Source organism: Balaenoptera physalus (assembly GCF_965194825.1).
Source record: "Balaenoptera physalus genome assembly, chromosome: 13".
Taxonomy (NCBI): Eukaryota; Metazoa; Chordata; class Mammalia; order Artiodactyla; family Balaenopteridae; genus Balaenoptera; species Balaenoptera physalus.
Genome location: NC_138892.1, coordinates 101,864,082 through 101,881,847, shown reverse-complemented (window position 1 = coordinate 101,881,847; position 17,766 = coordinate 101,864,082). Strand labels below are relative to the sequence as shown.

Here is a 17,766-nt window from a genome sequence, read left to right as displayed (position 1 = left end):
AAAAAAAAAAAAAAAAAACCAACAATAGGAAGCTACTGGAAGTATCGTGTCAAATCAACCAAGCAGCATAAAGCCATTTACTTTATTCCTTAACTCTACACCTGCCAACTACCTTCCCCTACCTGCCTGTCGTTACATGTGCCATAGAGTTGACAGTGTACCCTGGACTACAGAGTTTTGGGCAGAAGAAGGGGGATTCCTCTAGAGAAAAAAAGAATTGGAAAAATATTAAGAAACATGCTTGTGATGTAGAAATTTTCCTTCTTTTTAATAATTGGAGGAGTAGAAAAAAAATCAACCTGGAATCTGACAAATAACAGAAAAAGGAAGTCCATCCCTGCCAGAGAGAATCTTTAGTCTACCTGGGTTCTGCCCTCGCGGATGGGCCGAGGTATTGGTGAAAGGATTCGCTTGTGGCTGCTGCCTTGGACAGTAGGATGGGTCTTTTTTTTTGCTTCGTTAACTGTACTACCAGCTCATTTCCCTGGGTGAGGGGCAGGGAGGGGTTTTAAGTGAATCATCATCAGAGACTTTGGAGCTGGTAAAGGCTCATCACCAAGGCCTAGAAGGGCTAGAAAATCATTCATTGTGGCTTAAAAGACATCAATCGTACGGCCTTGCAAGTCGCTTGGGAATAATGTGTGTGCTTCACCTGAAACTCAGGAAAAGACTTAACTTTTAAAAAAGCAGGTGAATTGTCACATTTCTTTGGTCAGAAGAAAATGGACTGGTGGATAAACTCCTCACGCTGGGGGGAAAAAAATGGAGCCAAGAGGACTTTACGGGAAGGACCCTAGTTGAAACAGGATTAGCCCAGAAGGGGCTTGAGGGATTTTGGGATTCTCAAAAGTTGCTTTTACCATGATTTCTAGAATCAGAAAAATATTCTATGAAAATGTGACTTTTTACTTTCTGCATAGCTGTTCTTTTTTTTTTTTTTTCCAATTTTCCATGCAACATAATCAAGAATTTATTTGAAACACCTTGTGATATGAACTGAAATAAACTTGGCAAACTACAATTATCCTGAAGTTTTATTCCATGAATTCAAATCGACCTACTCCTGAAACCTCCCTGTCCCAATTCCCCAGGATGGCTTTTCTACAATGATTTCAAGTGTAGCACTGCCCGAGAACCTTCGGGGCGTGACCGTGTGGGCCCGATGCACTTGGTGGAAGAAATCAGCAGCAACTAAGCTTCAACTGTGACAACTTGAATAATTAGCACATACACGGAATATTCTCCTGAAAGGCCTCCAAAGTCATATACTCCACTTGTCATCAATCACCTAATTTTTCCACATGATTTTTAAGACTTTTGTGCCTTGATTCTGTTAAAAATGTCAACAAACACTAAATCAGACCCAGTGTTTTCATGTAAGCAAGTTAGAGGACTAGTCTCTGGAATTTGATAGATGTAGCTAGTTAACACTACTACTGAATTTCTAAGTGCTTGGTTTTATGGGTGGATTCCAGGGCTATTTCAACACCAATTAAATCAAACACACTTTCATAAAATTGTCATTTAAAGAGGATTCTGAAACTAAATGATGGAAAAGAACCACTGGAAATAAGAGGGGGGATGGCATGGGGTGAGGGGTCGGGGGGAAAGCAAAGGAGAAACTGTAGGCGGGCAGAGTACAGCTGGCACTATATCTCTGTGATGCTCAGACACACTTGCGTGTCTAATGATATTAACTTGATTTGCCTATAAGACAGACTGATCATCAGAATTCTTAACTTGGCTTTCAATCACGTGACAAAATCGAAAAGTTTAACAAGGAAGGTTTGTGAAGTGGAAGGCAGGTAGTGGATTTTCCAATTATTATGCTTGCATTTCAAACTCCTGTTTTAGACTTTTCAAGTAAGCATGCACGTTCCCGAAGCCGTGGTACTTGGCTAAGTACACGAGTACCCCTGTCGCACACCGCCCCTCTCCCTGCTGACAGAAGCTGCAGTTGCAGATCCCGTGACGCGGCGGGCAGTGCCCGTTTGGGTCTAGCAGAGCATCCCTGACTTCTTCACCATAAACAGTTTCGAGGGCAGGGACCGCAGAACTGGCCTCGAACGCCCCAGCACTCTGGGTTTCTGCAGTTTGTCTTGGTATCGATAGTTTTCTGGCAGCACTGATGACAAGTCGATCCCAATGAGCGGTTATAGATCTTCTCTCCAGAGTTGTTGCAGATGTTGTCCAATTCTTCCCATGCGATTTCGTCCATCGAGCGAATATATAGGGAAGGGTCATGGAGCCGGGGCGATGACTTCGGGGCATGTCATCTTCGTTCATGTAGCCGGCCAGGGGCTTCCTATTTCTCACCAACATGTCCTCCTCCTCCTTCTCCCCCTCCCCCTCCCCCTCCTCCTCCTCTGTGGGCAGGGCGCTGAGCCACCCAAGGACCTGGGACCTTGACCTGGTGAAAGGACAAGCTCTCTGCTCAGGGTTTCTCCTGCAGGCTACACCTGGGAATGTGCGCCTTCGGGGTGTCTTTGGACGTGAACTGGGGTCTGGCAGGGAACGCCTTCCAGGGAAGGAGCCAGGGAAGCTTTCTAATTCTGACATTAGTTTTGCAAGCATTGCTTTGTTTTGCTTTATATTTAAAGCCCTTTTCTCCCAAAAATTCATGCCACTTTCGTCTTCTGAAACAGAATTGGAATCGGTCACGGAATTCTCTGAGGGCTCGGGGTGGGGATGGGGCCGCTGCGCTTTTGCTGGCTGCTCCCCCGGTGTTTCTTTTCTTTTTCTTTTTTTAAATTTATTTATTTTATTTATTTAGTTTTGGCTGTGTTGGGTCTTCGCTGCTGCGCACGGGCTTTCTCTAGTTGCAGCGAGCGGGGGCTACTCTTCGTTGCGGTACGAGGGCTTCTCATTGAGGAGCACGCTCGGGCTGTAGGCGCGCGGGCTTCAGTAGTTGTGGCACGCGGGCTCAGTAGTTGTGGCTCACGGGCTTAGTTGCTCCGCGGCATGTGGGATCTTCCCGGACAAGGGCTTGAACCGGTGTCCCCACACTGTCAGGTGGATTCTCAACCACTGCGCCACCAGGGAAGCCCCTCCCCCGGTGTTTCGAGTTGGGAACTTCATGGCCACCCGGAGAGGTCCGGAACGTCTTCACTGACTTCGGTCCGACAGCCCGCACGGTCTGCCCGCAGCCTCATTCCAGCTCTGAGAAACCGCAAAACGATTCATCCTCAGAGTCGGTATGAAAAACACTGGCCATTTCGTTAGTGACATCTGGCCTTGGTTTGTGTAAAAATCCACTGTGGCCTAACACATCTTGCACCTCACTTTCTGAGAAGCTGCAGGAAGACGCATCAGCAGACTCCTCATAAGTGCCGGGTCTTCACTGATAGCTGACCCGAATTTAGGTTTTGTGTTCGCAAAATTATCAGAAGCAAGCTGGCACAAGTGTCATCAGAGGATGACAAGGTTTCCATGGAAATCAGCTTCACATATCTGAATATCTTGAAGTTCTTCTTTGCTCTGCCATCCTTTTGCAGCATGCGGCGAGCGTCGATGCTGGGGCCGGCTCTGGGAGCAGGGAGAGCCCAGCAGCCTCGCCCATCGCTGTCCCACCTCTCAGGGGCCGGAGTCCCAGCCGCGTGGGCCGGGGGGCGAGGTGCGCAGGGCCCGGGTGGAGGGCAGCTGTTTGTTTGTTTGGTTTTTAAAAATTAATTAATTAATTAATTAATCTTTGGCTGCCTTGGGTGTTCGTTGGGTAGCACGGGCTTCGCATTGTGGTGGCTTCTCTCCTTGCAAAGCTCCGGCCTCTAGGCGCGCAGGCTTCAGTAGTTGTGGCTCGTGGGCTCTAGAGCACAGGCTCAGTAGTTGTGGCGCACGGGCTTAGTTGCTCCGCGGCATGTGGGATCTTCCTGGACCAGGGCTCGAACCCGCGTCCCCTGCATTGGCAGGCTGGTTCTTAACCACTGCATTACCAGGGAAGTCCCCAGCTGTTCTTTTTTAAAATTAAAAATATGAGAAAACTACTTCTCAGCTTTATTGAGGTATAATTGACAAATAAAATTGTAAGTTAATTAGTGTAGAATGTGATGATTTGATATACATATATATTATGAAAAGATTTCATCTCTCAAGTTAATTCACATATCTCTCACCTCACATATTTATCCTTAAAAAATTTTTTTTTTGGTGCAAACATTGAAGTCCTACTCTCTTAGCAAATTTCAATAATACAATATAGTGTTATCAATTATAGTCACCATGTTATACATTAGATCCTCAGATCTTATTTACCTTATAACTGAAAGTCTGTACCTTTTTACCCATCGCTCCCTATTTCCCCCATGCCTCACCCCAGGACAACCTCTTTTCTACTTTCTGTTTCTATGAGTTTACCTTTTAAAAAAAAAAAAAAAATTAATTAATTAATTAGGCTGCATGGGGTCTTAGTTGCGGCATGTGGGATCTAGTTCCCTGACCAGAGATCGAACCTGGGTCCCCTGTACTGTGAGTGCAGAGTCTTTTTTTTTTTTTTTTTTTAATTTATTTATTTATATTTATTTTTGGCTGTGTTGGGTCTTCGTTTACTGTGCGAGGGCCTTCTCCAGTTGCGGCGAGCGGGGGCCACTCTTCATCGCGGTGCGCGGGCCTCTCACTTTCGCGGCCTCTCTTGTTGCGGAGCACAGGCCCCAGATGCGCAGGCTCAGTAGTTGTGGCACACGGGCCTAGTTGCTCCGCGGCATGTGGGATCCTCCCAGACCAGGGCTCGAACCCGTGTCCCCTGCATTGGCAGGCAGATTCTTAACCACTGCGCCACCAGGGAAGCCCAAGTGCAGAGTCTTAACCACTGGACCACCAGGGAAGTCTCACTTTTTTTTTTTTTTTAATACTTCATATATACGTGATATCATGCAGTATTGCCTTTCCCTGGCTTATTTCACTTAAAATAACATCCTCCAGATTCACCCATGTTGTTGCAAATGACAGGATTTCCTTCCTTTTTAAGGCTGAATAATATAATATATATTGTGTGTATACACACACACACTATATTTTCTTGATCTATTCATCTGTTGAGAGACACTTAGGTCGTTTCCATACCTTGGCTATTGTGAATAATGCTGCAATGAATACAGGAATACAGATATCTCTTTGAGATAATGGTTCATTTATTTTGGATATACACCCAGAAGTGGGATTGCTGGATCATATGGTAGTTGTATTTTTAATTTCTTGAGAAGCCTCCATACTGTTTTAATAGTGGTTGTATCAATTTACATACTCAGAGACAATGTACAAGGGCTCCTTTTTCTCTACATCCTTGCCAGCATTGATATTTCTTGTCTTTTTGATAGTCATCCTAACAGATGTGATAATAGATAATAGCCATCCTAACAGATGTGAGGTGATATTTCAATTTTTTTTTTTTTTAGGCCATGGCAGGATCTTAGTTCTTTGACCAGGGAGCAAACCTGCACCCTCAGCAATGAGAGCGTGGAATCCTAACCACTGGGCTGCCAGGGAATTCCCTCATTGTGGTTTTGATTTCTATCTCCCTGATTATTAGTGATGCTGAGCACTTTTTCATGTACCTGTTGGCCATTGTATGTCTTCTTTGGAAAATGTCTATTCAGGTTCTTTGCCCATTTTTAAAAATTGGGTTATTTCCCTTTTTGCTATGGAGTCATATGAGTTCCTCGTTTGTTTTGGATAGTAACCCCTTGTCAGATAGGTGTTTTGCAAATATTTTCTCCCATTATGTAGGTTGCCTTTTCATTTTGTTTATGATTTCCTTTGCTGAGCAGAAGCTTTTTCATTTGATGTAGTCCCAATTGTTTATTTTTGCTTTTGTTGCCTTTGCTTTTGCTGTTTAATAAAAAAAAAAAAAAAATCATTGCCAAGACCAATGTCAAGGAGTTTACCCCTATGTTTTCTTCTGGAGTTTTATATTTTTAGGTCTTATATTCAAGTCTTTAGGATTAAAGACTTAAAATAAAGTTGATTTTTGTGTATGGTGTAAGATAGGGGTGCAGTTTCATTCTTTTACATGTGCAAATCCAGTTTTCTCAACACCATCTATTGAAAAGACTATCCTTTCCCCATAGTATATCTTTGGCTCTTTGTCAAAAATTAACTGACCATATATGCATAGGTTTACTTCTGGGTTCTCTATTCTGTCCCATTGATCTACGTGTCTGTTCTTATGCCAATTCCATACTGTTTTGATTAATATACGTTTGTAATATAGTTTGAAATCAGGAAATGTGATGCCTCCAGTTTTGTTCTTTTCTCTCAGGATTGCTATGGCTATTCAGGGTCTTTGTGATTTCATACAAATTTTAGGATTTTTTTTCTATTTCTGTGAAAAATGGCATTGGAATTTTGATAGAAATAGTACTGAATCTATAGATGTCTTTGGGTAATATGGACATTTTAACAATATTAATTCTTTCAATCCACAAGCGTGGAATAGCTTTCTATTTATTTGTGTCTTCATTTTCTTTCATCAATGTTTTATAGTTTTCAACACATAGATTTTTCACCTTCTTGGTTAAAATTATTCCTAAGTATTTTATTCTTTCTGATGCTATTGTAAATGGAATTATTTCCCTAATTTCTCTTTCTGATAGTTCATTGTTAGTGTATAAAACACAATTGATTTTTGTATATTGATTTTGTATCCTGCAACTTCACTGAATTCATTTATTAGTTCTAATAGTTTTTGTTTTTTTTGTTTTTTGGTGGAACTTTTCGGATTTTCTATATATAATATTATGTCATCTGGGACTTCCCTGGTTGTCTAGTGGTTAAGACTCTGCTCTCCCAATGCAGGGGGACTGGGTTCTATCTCTGGTCAGGGAACTAGATCCCGCATGCATGCCGCAACTAAGTGCATGCCACAACTAAGACCCGGCATAGCCAAATAAATAAATAAATAAATATTTTTAAAAAATCTACAAACAGCACATTAAAAAAATAACATTATGTCATCTGCAAATAGAGACAACTTTACTTCTTCTTTTCTGATATAGATGCCATTGATTGATTGTTTGATTGATTGATTTCCCAATTGCTCTGGCTAGGACTTCTAGTACTATGTTGAACAAAAGTGGTAAGAGTGGGCAGCCTTGTCATTTTACTGATCTTAGAGGACAAGCCTTCCGTTTTTCACCATTTAGTATGATGTTAGCTATGGTCTTGTCATGTATGGCCTTTATTATACTGAGATACATTCCCTTTATATCCAGTTTGTTGAGAGTTTTTATCATGAAAGGATGTTGAATTTTGTCAAATGCTTTTTTTTTTTGCATATGTTAGGATGATCATATGATTTTTATCTTTCACTTTGTTAATGTGGTATATCACATGGATTGATTTGTAGATGTTGAACCACCCTTGAATCCCTGGAATAAATCCCACTTGATCATGGCGGGATTCTTTGATTCTTTAAGGTACTGTTGAATTTGGTTTGCTGCTATTTTGTTGAGGATATTTGCATGTATGTTCATCGGGGATATCAGCCTATAATTCTCTGTTCTTGTTGTGTTCTTTCTGGCTTTGTTATCAGGATAATGCTTGCCTTGTAAAATGAGTTTGGAAGTGTTCCCTCTTCTTTTATTTTTGGAAGAGTTTGAGAAGGATTGGCATAACTCTTTAAATGTTTGGTAGAATTCACCAGTGAAGCCATCATGTCCTGGACTTTTGTTTGTTGAGAGATTTTTGATTACTGATTTGATCTCTTTACTAGTAATTGGTCTGTTCAGATTTTCTATTTTTTCATGATTTAGTTTTAGTTGGCTGTATGTTTGTAGGAATTTATCCATTTCTTCTTAGGTTGTCCAATTTGTTGGCATATATTGTTCATAGTAGTTTCTTATGAACCTTTATGTGGTAATGTCTCCTCTTTAATTTAAAATTTTATTTATTTGAGTCCTCTCTTTTTTTTCTTTTTCTTGGAAAGTTTAGCTATTGGTTTATTTATTTTATCTTTTCAAAAAAAAAAAAAAAAACCACAGCTTTTAGTTTCATTGATCTTTTCTATTGATGCAGAGCTGTTTCATCACCACAAAGATCTCCCTCATGCTACCCCTTTATGGTCACATTCTTTACTTTTTAATTTTCTTTTACAAGTTTAAAAAGACACTTTTGAAAGAACCAGCCTTTTCTCAGTTGTGCTAAGAGGTCAAGGGAATTGATTTTGAGTGTACCCACCTTTCAGCCAGAGAAAGGGGGAGACTAGATAAATGATGGGGGATAGTGAAGTTGTGGTCACAGGAGCCACAGTGGAGGAACCCCAAAGGGGAGAACATAAACTTAAAGAGAGAGTGCCCTATTTTCTTCTTTCCTGGGGGTTCAGGTCCTGTTTGAAAAACCTCTTGTACTACAAGGGAATACAAATGACATAGAATACCAACAACTGTCAGTAAGGTGCTAGTTCTAATTTTAACCACTGTATTCTGTCTGACCTCCAAATAGGCTGTTTGCGGTCTCTGTCTTCCTTTATGTTTAGTGCGAAAGCAAATTATTTCTTTGGTCTTCACTGCTTGGGACTGAATTTGAAATATTTTTGGCACAATGCTCAGGTTTGTCTGGGCACTCTCTATTCATGGGTAAAATGAAAATGTTTCTTGATCTCTCTGGGACAGGAAGCAAGAAGAACCTAAGGTTTCCAACAGGAAAAAAAAAAAAAGAGGATGGTTAGAATAAAAATTCACAGAAGACAGGGACAAAAGCAAAGAAGTGCCTAAGTAGACAGTGGAGAGAAAACTCAGGATAAAAGAAAAACAATCCTGGGATCACTGGAGACCAGGGTCCCAAAGAAGTCCTAAAAGAGAGAATCTGGTCTTTTCATGGAACCAAGCAGAGGTAGTGAGAGTGGGGAAGGGCTGAACCCAAGAAGCTGGACAGAGATACACTTATTGAGATTTTGGAAAAAATTAACTCGGTTGGGCCTAGCTGAACTCTACATCTGCTTGAGCGTGTGTGTATGTGTCTACTTGTGACACAATTTAATGTAGAGTTTTTCCCCCAGCAATTTAAGAAGTTGTCTCAGTGTGTCTTAGGTGGCCCTGAGCCTTTTCCAGCCTCCTTTCCTGGTCCTTGGCTGCTTGTTTTGGCCTACTATGCTGTCCTCACTATCATCTTTTATCCTTCAGTGTGAATAGATAGGTCAACTCACCAGGCTGACCGACGTCTAAAGCTTTGAAGGACTTTTGCTCCTTCTTCGTGACGTTTCAATGATCAGCCAGAAATGGGAGGAACTACTTGAGAGTGGGGTTTAAAATTGTCTTGGGACCCTGGAAATGCCTTTAATGATAGTAGCAATTTTTATTGCATTCCACCAGACTGACTAAAATGTGTGTCGGGACAGGAAAGGGGTAAAAATTGTGATTCTAAAATCATAGTCACAAAGAAGGATCCTCCCCTCTGATTGTGGATGTCAAGGCAGTAAGACACCAGAGTATCGCTCCCCAGTACAGCTCACGATGTGCCTGACACTGAGTTAAGCCTGTTACATGTATTACCTCATTTACCTCTTTAATATTTATTTTTAAAAATTTTATTGAAGTATAGTTGATTTACAGTGTGTTAATTTCTGCTGTACAGCAAAGTGATTCAGTTATACATATATATATATTCATTTTTTTTCATATTCTTCCCATTATGGTTTATCACAGGATATCGAATATAGTTCCCTGTGCTCTACAGTAGGACCTTGTAGTTTATCCATTCTATACATAACAGTTTGCATCTGCTAGCCCCAAGCTCCCAATCTTTCCCTCCCCCACCCCACTGCTTGGCAATCACAAGTCTTTTCTCTATGTCTGTGAGTCTGTTTCTGTTTCATAGATGTGTTCATTTGTGCCATATTTTAGATTCCACATATAAGTGATATCATATGGTATTTATCTTTCTCTTTCTGACTTACTTCACTTAGTATGATGATCTCTAGTTACATCCATGTTGCTGCAAATGGCAGTCTTTCATTCTTTTTTATGGCTGTAACTCTTTAATATTTATATGAGATTGCATGAGATACTATTGTATAAGATTTGTATGCGATACTATTATTACTCCCATTTTATAGACAAAGAAACCGAGGCTCGGAGAGGTTAAGTAACTTGCTAAGCTACCATGGATAGAAAGTGGCCAGGTAATTTGGCCCCAGAGCCAATTCCCTGAACTCTGGTGCCCTCCTGCTGCTCTCTCAATTGGTGACGGTATTTCCCCCCTGACAGCCTCCCTTTCACTGGGCCTTCCGTGATCCTCACTGCCACGTACAGCCCATCCTCCCCCTCTTTTCTCAGCCTCTCAGCTTTGAAGCTCATGTCATCAGACTATCTTATGCACATCTACTCATTGTTACAGTCACCTCCTGGGACCCATGTCATTCCCCTCATTTCTCAATGATCTTAGTTCCTGATTCACTGTCATTCTAACACTATTCCTGTCTTAATTTTTGGCAGTTTCAACATACAGATAGGTGATCCTTCTAAAACTGTGGCCCTATGGTTCCATGAATCTTCTCCAACAATCTTATCTTCCACTCTACCTCAGTCACACACTCCCATGTTCATGCCTAGATAGACCCTATTACCAATACCTGAAACCTCTCCAGTAATCTCAACTTCACACACCCTATTCTTTTGCCATCACCTCCTATTCTTCCAGGTCTGTTCCTATAGGACCACACTTTCTATGTACCATGACATCAGGAACCCTAATACATCAAATCTCCTGCATATTTACTGCCCATCACCCACTTCGTGCTTGATCCCCTCTTTGCCCGGCTTAAATTCCATATAATAACTCTCTTGCATACATTTTGGACTCCCTTGCCCTTCTATGGTTTCAATATATTCACTTGGCAAAATCGAATCTGTTTCCTCTATGCCTGTATCAGTGCAGCTGATATTGGCTGGGGGAAAACACATGACTGAGCTCATACAACTGTCTCACAGAAGTGAGAACAACTGTCTCACTTTTAAGTCATGATCTTGAATCTCAAGTGGGCCCTTATGCTCCCAGGTGATCAAAATTCCCTAACCTGTTCTGTCTTCCACTCTCCTGGATGACTATTTCATTCCTTCTTCTCTCTCCTCAAATCCCCAAATCCTTCTCTATCCACACTTTCAGCTGATGACCTTATTTTCTACTTGACCAAGACAAATGAAGAATTAAAAGAGAACGTCGACACATTCCTACCACCACACCTACTGAAATGGAAGCATCTTAAACTCTGCTTGCCTGTTACCCTAGATAACGTATCCATGCTTCCACCTGGATTCCATCTCATCCCTCCTCCACACATCATCATCATTTTCCTTCTCTATTATGAAATTCCCATCAGCATATAGACATGTTGCTATTTCCCTAATCTTTAAAAACAATCTCCTCTTGACTCCAGTTTCTCTGAAAGCTTGCCCTGTTTCTTTGTTCCCTTTTGCAGGAAATTCCTTGAAATCATTGATTATTACCCTCTGTCTCCACTTCTTCTTCCGCTCTCTCTCCAACTCCAGTCTGCCTTTTGTCCCCATTGTTCCACCAAACTGTGCTTTTCTGGATCACCTCTGACTTTGACATTTGACATTGCTTTATCCCAGGATCAATCCTCTGTCTTCATCTCGACCTATAAGTGACATTTGCCCAGTTGATCAAGTGATCACTCCTTGGCCTTGATGCACTTTCTTTCTTTGGCTTCTGAAATTTTGGACTCTCTGGGTTTTCCTCCTACCTCAGTGGTCACTGTCTTAGTCAGCTCAGGTTTCCATAACAAAATACCATAGACTGGGTGGCGTAAACAATAGACATAAGACCAAGGTCAAGGTGCTGGCAGATTCAGTTCCTGGTGAAGTCCCGCTTCCTGGCTTGCAGACAGAGCCTCACTGGGTGCTCACATGGCCTTTCCTTGGTGCTTGTGTGGGGAGAGAACTCTTCCTCTTCTTGTAAGTGCACTAATCACATCATGAGGGGCTTACCCGGATGACCTAATCTGAACCCAGTTACTTCCCAAAGACCCCATCCCCAAACACCATCATGTTGGAAGTTAAGGCTCCAACATATGAATTTTGTGGGGGGGAGCAGGGGTGGACACAGACATTCATTCCATAGCAGTCACTATTTCTGGGCCTCCTCTGCTGATTTTTGCTGTTCTCCCAGACTTTTGATTCTGGTGGGTCTCAGGGCATAGTCATTGGTCTTTTTCTCTTCTCTATCCAACTTCACTCCCTTGGCGGCCTCATTCAAGCGGTGGCTTTAAACACCCATCTCTATACCTACCAATGACTCTGAAATTTACATTTTTAGCTCAGACCTCTTCCATCAACTCCAAATTTATACATCAAACAGCCTATTCAGCACCTCTCCTTGGGTGTCTAATAGACATGTTTGTAACTTTTTGAACACACAGGATACAGTTATTACAATTGTTTTACTGTCCCAGTCTGCTAATTCTTACATCTGTATCAGTTTTGGTTGGTTTTGGTGGATTTTTCTCCTCATCATGGATCATATTTTCCTGCTTCTTTGTACGTCTCATATTCTCTGATTGGGTGCCAGACTGTGAATTTTATCATGTTGGGTGCTGGATATTTTTGTAATTCTGTAAATATTTTTGAGCTTTGTTCTGGGACTCAGTTAAGTTACTTGGAAACAGTTTGATCCTTTTGGTCTCGCTTTTAACATTTGTTAGCTGGGACCAGAGCAGCATTTAACCTAGGGCCCATTGTTCCCTGCTACTGAGGCAAGACCTTTCTGCATACCCTATCCAATGCCCCATAAATTCTAAGGTTTTCCAGTCTGGCTGGTGGGATCAGGCTCTGTTCCCAGCCCTGGTGATTGCTGGGTACTATTACTTTTTTTTTTTAATTTTTATTGGAGTATAGTTGATTTACAATGTTGTGTTAGTTTCAGGTATACAGCAAAGTGAATCAGTTTTACATATGCATATACATATGTCCACTCTTTTTTTTTTTTTTTTTTAGATTCTTTTCACATATAGGCCATTGCAGAGTATTGAGCAGAGTTCCTTGTGCTATACAGCAGGTTCTTACTAGTTATCTATTTTATATATAGCAGTGTGTATATGTCAATCCCAATCTTCCAATTTATCCCTCCTCCCTTATCTCCTGGTAACCATAAGTTTGCTTTCTACATTTATGACTCTGCTTCTGTTTTGTAAATAAGTTCATTTGTACCCTTTTTTTTAGATTCCACATATAAGCGATATCATGTGATACTTGTCTTTCTGTGTCTGACTTACTTCACTCAGTATGACAATCTCTAGCTCTATCCATGTTGCTGCAGATGGCATTATTTTGTTCTTTTTAATGGCTGAGTAATATTCCATTGTGTATATGTACCACATCTTCCTTTTATTTTTTTAACATCTTTATTGGAGTATAATTGCTTTACAATGTTGTGTTAGTTTCTGCTGTATAACAAGGTGAATCAGCTATACATATACATATATCCCCATATCCCCTCCCTCTTGCGTCTCCCTCCCACCCTCCTTATTCCACCCCTCTAGGTGGTCACAGAGCACCGAACTGATCTCCCTGTGCTATGCAGCTGCTTCCCACTAGCTATCTATTTTACATTTGGTAGTGTATATATGTAAATGCTACTCTCTCACTTCGTCCCAGCTTCCCCTTTCCCCTCCCCTTGTCCTCAAGTCCATTCTCTACAGCTGCATCTTTATTCCTGTCCTGCCCCTAGGTTCATCAGAACCATTATTTATTTATTTATTTTTAGATTCCATATTTATGTGTTCGCATACGGTATTTGTTTTTCTCTTTCTGACTTACTTCACTCTGTATGACAGACTCTAGGTCCATCCACCTCACTACAAATAACTCAATTTCGTTTCTTTTTATGGCTGAGTAATATTCCATTGTATATATGTGCCACATCTTCTTTATCCACTCCTCTGTTGATGGGCATTTAGGTTGCTTCCATATACTGGCTATTGTAAATAGTGCTGCAATGAACATTGGGGTGCATGTATCTTTTCGAATTATGGCTTTCTCCAGGTATATACCAGGCATGGGGTTGCTGGGTCATATGGTAGTTCTATTTTTAGTTTTTTAGGGAACTTCCACACTGTTCTCCATAGTGGTTGTACCAATTTACATTCCCACCAACAGTGTAGGAGAGTTCCCTTTTCTCCACATCCTCTCCAGCATTTATTGTTTGTAGATTTTTTTGATGATGGCCGTTCTGACCGGCGTGAGTTGATACCTCATTGTAGTTTTTTGATACCTCATTTTCATTTCTCTAATAATTAGTGATGTTGAGCATCTTTTCATGTGCTTTTTGGCCATCTGTAGGGTACTATTACCTTTCATCATCTCATAAGGCTTTCTTCTCCATCCTTCAGTAATTTCCTTGCCTGTGGGTGAATACTTGTAGGGATCTTCTGGTGTTTTCTCTGTGTGGCTCTCTCCTCTCTGATACTCAGCTCTGTGCACTTTGGCTCTGTCTCCTCAACTCAGGGAGTCAGCTGAGCCCTGCTTGGGTTTCTCCTTCTAGCACCTCAGTTTGGAACCTCTCTCAAGGCAGTAAGCTGGGGCAATCACAGGGCTCGGTCTCCCAGGAATCATTGTCTTTGGTACCTGAAGTCCATGTCTTGAAAACTGTTGTTTCATATATTTGATGTTTTTGTTGTTGTTGCTGTTGTTTGTTTGTTTCAGGAGGGAGGGTCAATCTGATCCCTGTTATTCCATTTTGGCCCTAATCAGATAGGCATTTATTAAAAACTCAACATGTTCAAAACAGGACTCATGTTTTTCATCAAACCTCCTCCCCTGGTAATCTTCTGCGTCTAATTGACTTCTCTCTTTTTCTCATTCTTCTCTCTCCAGTATTTACTCCATCACGAAATCTTTTGGCTCTCTGCAAATTTTATCCATAATATGACTACTTTGCATCACCTCCACTGCTGCCACTGGGTCTGAGCTACCATCACTTCTTGTTGGATTACCAAAATTGCCTCCTAACTGGTCCCTTTTATGTTTTTTTCCACATAGAGTCTGACCTCAATTCAGCAGCCAGAGTGAGCCTTTCAAAATGTAAGTTTGTATTACTCTGCTTTGGCTGCCTTTGTAATTCCCTAGTGGATCTAGCATGTTCTTGCCTCAGGGCCTTTGCACTGGTTGTTCTCTCTTCCTGGAATGCTTTCCACCTAGATCTCTGAATATCTAACTTCTTTCAATCTTTGCTAAATGTCAACTTTCTCAATGAGGCTATTTCCTTAAAATTTTTTTTAATTAAAAATATTTTAATACAGCTCTGTACCTGTTTTTTGGAATAGATAAAACATCTACATGGCTCAAAATTTTGAAAGATAGGAAGAGAATACAGTGATAACTTTTCTTCTCCCCCAGAGACCACCACCATTTCTTATATAACCTTCCAGCAATATTTTATACATATAAAGCAATATAAAACCACTCTTCTTTTTTATACAAATGGTAGTATTTTATATACACTGTTCTGCTTTTCATTTATCTTAGAGATTGAATGGCTACATTGTATTCTATTATTTGGATATTCCATAATTTACTTGAAACTTTGGGTACCAGACCTTTCAGAATTCAGGATTCTAATACATTGCTATTATGAACAATGCTGGGTTGTCTAACCTTGTACATAGGTCATTTAACTCATATGTGAGAATATCTGTGGGAAAAATTCATGGTAGTGGAATTGCGGGGTCAAAGGCATGTGGATTGGTAATTTTGATTACATGTTGCCAAATTGCTGTTTATAGAGTTTGTACCAATTTACATTAAAAAAGAATTCATGAGTGTCTGTTTTCTCTATGTCTTCACCAATATAATATATTATCTTTGCCAATCTTACTGGTAAAAAGATAGTGTTTTAATTTAAATATTTTCCTTATTATGAGTTAGGTTAAGCCCCAAAGTCCAAAAGCAATTTGTATTTTTTTTTCTGTTAGTTTTCTATTCACAGAGTATTGGTTTTGTCCTTATTTTTCTACTCCAGTGCACTTGAAGAATAAGATGCACATGACTTTGTGGGAAGAGAGTGGGAACCAGAAAGGTCAGAGCAGTCACTGGATTCTCCTGAGATCACATTTGATGATTACAATAAGGACCAGGGACTCAGAATCTTAAATTTGCCAGGAACCTTAGAAATAACATAGAATTGAATTTTTAAATTTTAACCATTTCCATCTCCTCCACCCACTGAACTCCTGCCTCCATTAGAGTCCTGAAGGTGTTTCATTTCTGAAAACATTTCTAACCATTAAAAGAACTGCAGGACTTCCCTGGTGGCACAGTGGTTAAGCATCCGCCTGCTAATGCAGGGGACATGGGTTCGAGCCCTGGTCCGGGAAGATCCCACATACTGTGGAGCAACTAAACCCGTGCGCCACAACTACTGAGCCTGCGCTCTAGAGCCCGCGAGCCACAACTACTGAGCTCACATGCCGCAACTACTGGAGCCCGCGCGCCTAGAGCCCCAGCTCTGAAACAAGAGAAGTCACCGCAATGAGAAGCCCGTGCACCACAACGAAGAGAAGCCCCCGCTCACTACAACTAGAGAAAGCCTGCCCGCAGCAACGAAGACCCAACAATGAAAACCCAACGCAGCCAAAAATAAATAAATATATTTAAAAAAAACCAAACTGCAATCAATGTATGCTCCTTAAATGTAACCCACACCACTTGTGTATGCTTTTGTGTAGACTATATGAGAAAACGTTTTCATTTCCACCTATACAAGTCCACAATCCTAACATCTAAAATGCTCTTAAAAACAGAAAGTGTTTTAATAAGTTTGGCACCAAAACTTATTTAGTGGCAAAACCTGACAGTAACTGGTGGGTAGTTGTCTAGAGCCCTTATCTATCTCACTTACTGTGAATGTTCAAATGTTTTTCATAATTATTCATCTGTGTTCTTACAGGGTGTTGCTGGGGCCATTACATTACATTACATAGATGGTATATTGCATTTCTGAAATCTGTAAAATCTTGAACATTGAAAGGCATTTGGCCTTGAGGGTGTCAGATAAGGGATTGTGGACCCGCATTTGGACTTAAAAACTCGTCATTACTTGGGAATGTTTTAACTCTGCCTTGGTCTTCTTGAGTTCAGGCCTGTGTGAGTCAGCTCGTGTAAAGTTGTTCAGACGAGTCCAGAAGAGTCAGTTGTGCAATAATATCATGATAATATTCTACCATAAATACTTAAAATGCTTATCCCAAGTTCTGGGTACTTCTCTGGTCTTTAAATATATCTTAAAGAATACAAATTATTTTAAAATATTGTTAGTGACTCAACTTGGGAACCAAAATTTCATATCACTCCTCTCTTAAGGAATATTTAGAGACTGGAAAGTGAGCTGTTAAAAAAGCTCTTATACCTGCAACTATGCATGTGGGAAAATAAGGATTTTCTTCATATTGTACAAGCAAAACAAAATACAGAAATAAACTGTTATCTACGACTCTAATTGTAAATGTGGGCATAAACTTAATTATTCTCATTGCCTTCCTAAGGAAAATATTTTAAATATGATCTCATTAAGTATTTTTATATTTATTAAATACTGCTTTTAATTCATTTTACACAATGGGCTTTCTCATAAAATTTTATTAGGAAGGAGTTCTATTCAGTTACCCGATGGTTATAGAAATGGAAGAGGACAGTGCTAGCTAGAGATTGTGGAATGTATCTTCTGCAGCCCTGGGGCGGGGGTGGGGGGAATAAAGGTGACCTTTGGGTTGTTTCAGGTGGAGGGTGTGGATGGGATTATAGAAAAGAGGATTTATTTCACACAGTG

General features: G+C 40.6%; 1 pseudogene across 1 annotated transcript; it reads right to left on the bottom strand.

The window, feature by feature from the left end:
- Positions 1–6: 6 nt before the first annotated feature.
- On the bottom strand, positions 7–3,659 carry LOC309641299 (cell division cycle-associated protein 7 pseudogene; annotated as a pseudogene). Its single transcript has 2 exons — positions 3,037–3,659; positions 7–2,697 (listed from the first exon to the last, which is right to left on the bottom strand). The product of its transcript is annotated as a cell division cycle-associated protein 7 pseudogene (transcript).
- Positions 3,660–17,766: the final 14,107 nt, after the last annotated feature.